The sequence below is a fragment of the Pteropus alecto genome, unplaced genomic scaffold (genome assembly GCF_000325575.1).
Source record: "Pteropus alecto unplaced genomic scaffold, ASM32557v1 scaffold79, whole genome shotgun sequence".
Taxonomy (NCBI): domain Eukaryota; kingdom Metazoa; phylum Chordata; class Mammalia; order Chiroptera; family Pteropodidae; genus Pteropus; species Pteropus alecto.
The window spans coordinates 7,380,431-7,385,539 of NW_006494612.1; the positions used below are offsets into that span (position 1 = coordinate 7,380,431).

The 5,109-nt window shown below is 35.7% G+C and overlaps 1 pseudogene; it reads right to left on the reverse strand.

The window, feature by feature from the left end:
* Positions 1-652: 652 nt before the first annotated feature.
* LOC107196707 lies at positions 653-1,292 on the reverse strand (annotated as a pseudogene).
* Positions 1,293-5,109: the final 3,817 nt, after the last annotated feature.

The window sequence follows — 5,109 nt, forward strand, 5'->3', positions numbered from 1 at the left end:
TACTTTATTATTCTTTGTTTTATTATTTATTATTGATACTCATTAAAAACGAGTTTCTAAAATGCCGTTGGCTTATGCAATTTTGAGAAAGAGTTCCGGAATAGCGTGCTACATCTTTTTCTACTAAACGCACACACACACACACACACCCACACAACACATATACACTACATAGTTTATCAGAAATTAATAATTAATTAATTAAGAACTTTAGGTTTAAATATTCAACCAAATATCTGTCTAATTTAGTCTAAAGTAAAAATATCAGAATTCATGTTATCCTCTACCCATCACACATTATTTTTTTATGGGAAATTATTTGGATTTTATTAGATAGTTTAGATGTTTTTGAAATTGTTGATAAATACAAGCTGTACTTGGAGCTGGATGACAAATGCTTTTAACTAGGATTTTCATTCTAGATTGTAACTTCTTCCAAAAGATCAATCTTAGGCCTCTTGCTGCGAGTAGGTTCCATGGGAATGCATGAAAAAGAGCCAGGGAAACAGTTCCCATGGAAGACTGTAGTTTCAAATAGGCTGCTACCACTTTCTGTGAAGTTCATAAAGTGACTTTCCCTTCCAGATTGAAAAAAAGCTCAAAGTCTCTCCAGGGTCTACTCTTTTTCCTTGCTGAGCTGCCACTGCTGCCACTAATGAAAATTAAGGATGGCTCTACTGGCCAGTACCTTCCAAACTGCAAAAGAAAATTCTTTCTAATTCTGTGGAAAAGCTTTTCTCCTCTGTCAAGTTCACCATAAAAATATGCTACTTCTGGTTGTGCAATCCACTCAATGGCAGAGTGCTTTGGGATTTCCAACAGCTCTGTCTGTTGTCTTGTGCCTGGGTAATGATGGCATCTTTAATGTCGTCAGTACTGCAGAAACTGAGTCACACAGGAATGACCAGGAGCTGAAGTTGTCGGCTCTTCTAGTTTCTCTAAAACAGAACACACGATTTCCTTCATTTCTTAGAGAACAGCTTCAGTGTAGTCTCATACTTCTCCACCTTTTCTGCTGTCTCTCCTGAAAGCTATACCACTGACTACTAGTGTCCAATGGGCAGGATGAGGACATGATCATCAAATAATCTTCCTTTAGCCTGCAGAAGGTAGCAGTGTGTCCTAATGTTGACCTCCAAAAGCTTTTCCACTTAAAGGCTGACAAAGCAAAATCGGCAAGGTCCTGGTTAAGGTGATCTGTGATGTTGTCTTGAGTGAAAAGAAGACTTGCTAAGTCTGCCTGTAGATGAATGTTTCCTTCCCTGTCTCAATGTACCTATCCCCTTAGCCATCTTACAGAAGAACAAGTAGTAGTTACAGGTGATTAAAAAGATGATAAAAAATGTACAGATAGCCTTTAAAAAATCATTGGTCATATAAAAAAAAACGCCAATTTAATTTTAACCATCATTATATTGAGCCAGCTTTGTGGAAGTGGGAGAGAGCCATCTGCTCCAGAAAGGTGATTATAAATAACACATAATGATGCCTCATTCGGCCAGCACTCACTGGAGCAGAATTACATAGTGATCAATGACAGGGTTTAGAGATCAGGAAACATGAGTTTGAATAGGGACTCTCCCACTTACCACCACTACGACCTCAGACAATTGTTTAACTTCTTTTAGTCTTCGTTCCTTCACTTGCAAAATTAAGATAATCATACCTATTTTATAGAGCTCTTGTGAGGATTAAATGAGAAAATTCATGTAAAGTACTGTGCCTGGCAGATATTAAGCTTTCAATAAGTGGTTGCTATCACCAAAAAAAAAAAAAATTCACAAGCAAGATTTCAAGAGCTCTGAATCAAGAGCTCATAGATATTTTAAAACATTTCTGAGATTTCTGTTCTTTGTTATAACATTTAGAATAAACACTAACAATGTGAATATGCTTGTTTTTTATGATGTTACTATTATAATCACTATAGAACTTTCCAACCCTATGTTTCTTACTTCTTTCCTAGTCCGAAGTTCTGGATATTCCACCAAATTCCCCCCCATCACGTCTACTTCACTCTGAGAAAAGATGCATTTGTTACTCTTCTGCTGTGTTTCAGGGCCCTGATCCCTGCAAACTTGATTTTTTATACCTCCTTTGCCAGTTGTTTTCTGGATATATATAGCTAAAGGGAGACAAAACTAGGAAATTGGAGGACTATGAGAGAGCAGCTAGGTTACTTCTTTACCTTCTGTCTTGGCTTTGGGCAATATTTGTAGCATAGACTGAGTCTCTATAATTCCTTCTCTCTCTGGCAGACCTTCTCTTTGTGGTCATAATTTCTGTTGAGCATATCCCTGCCATGATCCTAGTTCTCAAACGGACCTTGTTTCCGTGAGTGGTTACTCCCCTGTGGTCCAGCTTCTGTCTGGATATTCTATATTCTCAGGCCTCTGGTAGCACCATCTTCTTCATCTCTACGGTTCTGGAATAACTTTTGGCTGACACTGACTTATGGGGGTTGATACAAAACTCTGGGCGTCTCCATTGTTCCCCAATCATCTTCTAGCTCTTTTTATTTCTTTGTGACTAGTGGTCTTTATTAATGTTCTCTATTGAACTATTTGGTCTGGGTTCTCTTCCTCATTAGACCTGATTCAATCATGGTAATTCCACATCAATTTTCTAAGCATCTGATCTACTGTAGAAATTTGATCTATAGTGAGTTTTGAATTTCAGGGGAAAATTTAAAAACTAGAACTCATTTTTTTATTCAAGAAAATTAAAAATATCTGCTCTAGACTTTGATAACTAATTTTATTAGCAAAGAGTAGAAATTCTGTGCCCAAAACCTATAGGTAAAAAAAAATTCAGTAAAGTCCAAGACATGGCTCATCCCTAGAAGAAGGAGAAAATACTCTTTATTTTCTTCATTCTTACTGTTAATATCATAGCTCCTGATATTTAGGAGTTTGAAATAAGGATAATTCAGTTAGTTTCAAGTTTATCCTAAATAAAAAAGTTGGGAATTCTAAAAAAATCCTCAAACTTTATATATTAATATAGTTTATTTTTCCTTTGTCCTTCACCCATATAGATTCCCTAAATTAAATAAACAAAAGAATGATACTAATCAAATATTTAAAAAATTGATAACTAATAGTAGTAAATAAATTTTCTGATTAATCATCGGGAATCTCATAAAATAAGCCTGATATACCTAACCTGCTCCTAAGTTGATGCAAAACAAACATGATGTCCTTCACCTTTGTAGATATTCTATAATTCAAGGATGAAATTGCTGTCCACAGAAAAAAGATGAATTGAATTCTGAAGTTTAGAAAAATCATATTAACCTAACATCGCAAATAAAACACCGCCAAATTCTCTTAGGTAATCAGACATAAGCTTTCATCTTGGTGCAAGTGGGTTATAGTCAATGGAAAAAAGAGTATGAAATAGTTATTGTGTCCTGAGACATATGTCTGTTTAATTGTCTGAATTGGTTCTTTTCTGTTTCCCATGATCATTGGGAAAATATCAATCTGTCAAGGTTATGGAACTTATCTAAAGTTGTGGAATATCTGCATCAATGAATTTATGTGAACACTATGTTAATGTAAGTAAATTTATTAAATTGACCATTTTAGGCTGCTGTGCACTGAGTAAGCTAAAATTATCTATCTTAGTTGGTGTAGTTGGTGGTTAGTAAATGTTATTGACTTGAAAAATATCACAGTTCACCAAAAATAATAAAATTCTACTTAAAAAATGATTAATCAGTAAGGAAACCTATATTAATGAGAACATTACTCAAAAAATAAGACAATTAAAAAATGTAATGTTTATGTAATACATAAATAATTGATAAAAGAAGAAATTGGGTGTAAGACTTAGACAGTTTTGGATTTCATCGTTATAAAAATATAATAGAGTAATGAAAAATGTGTTTGAAGGTTGATGCAATAATGAAAGAAAATAGGAAACATCATCTGTATATGTTTTACATGCCACTGAGTTGGCTCTGACTCCTGGTGGCCATATAACTGTCCACAGTGTCCTGTCCTCAACAGCCCTGCTCAGCTCCTACAGAATCATGCCTGTGGCTTCTTTTATGGAGTCAGTCCATCTCATATTTGGTTTTCTTCTTTTCTTTCTGTCCTCTATTTTCCCCAGCATTATTGTCTTTCCCAAGGAATCCTGCCTTCTCATAAGGTGTCCAGAGTAGGACAACTTCAGCTTTGTCATTTTTGCATTTTGGGAACTCTGGGGAGCAAACAATGGGAATTATGTAGAGGGTCTTTGCTAAAGTTGTTACTGCCAGAGCAGCCACCCTGGAGCTGCTGTCAGCAGAGACGGAGCTGCCCTCATGAGAGATTCTGTTGATAGGAATTGCCTTAATAAATGCAGGACCTTCAGCAGAAGGTCTCCAGTTCATTCCTTGTTGTGGAACAGTTGGTTTTCACCTCACAGTTTGCCCCTTATAGCTACATCAGTGAATTGCTCACACAATCTAATCTTTGTTCTTAGATACGGTTTCCTGAAGCTAGGACAGATGAAATGAAAACACCATAAGGAACAGAAATTGTCATAAAACACTATCAAGACACCATTTGGGTGATATTCAAATATCTGAAAAGACCTTAACCAGAGTATGCAGGTCATTTTCTTATACATTATTATGGTGGATGTTTAAAACATTCTTTGTGAGGTGGGTAAGTCAACTGTTAGTGTATTATAATTTTACAGGCGTGTAAACAATCTCAGAGGGTCACGGCAGCTCTCCATCTTAAGACCAAGTTAGTGAAAATAAGATTCAGAAAAAAATCTAAGGATTCCAAATCCAAATTACTTTCCTCTAGTCAGTGTTGCACCCTGAAAAGCAAACTACAGTTTGAGAAAGAAAGGACACTTTTCCTTAAGCTTTGTTTCAAGTTTTGAGAAGTATAGTGTGGGCCACAGGGAGAAACAATTTGTGTGAAGATACTTGTGAAACTCAATATCTTATTTGCTAACTTCCTTTGCAGGAGATTTTCGGAGCAGATACTGAGACACACTTCCAGAAAAATCCTTTAGAATTTCTTTTTTACATTTAGCTTAACATATGTTTGTAAGGGGCTTTAAGCTTAACTTATGGTAGTAATATGATGAAATTTTGGCCTATACTTC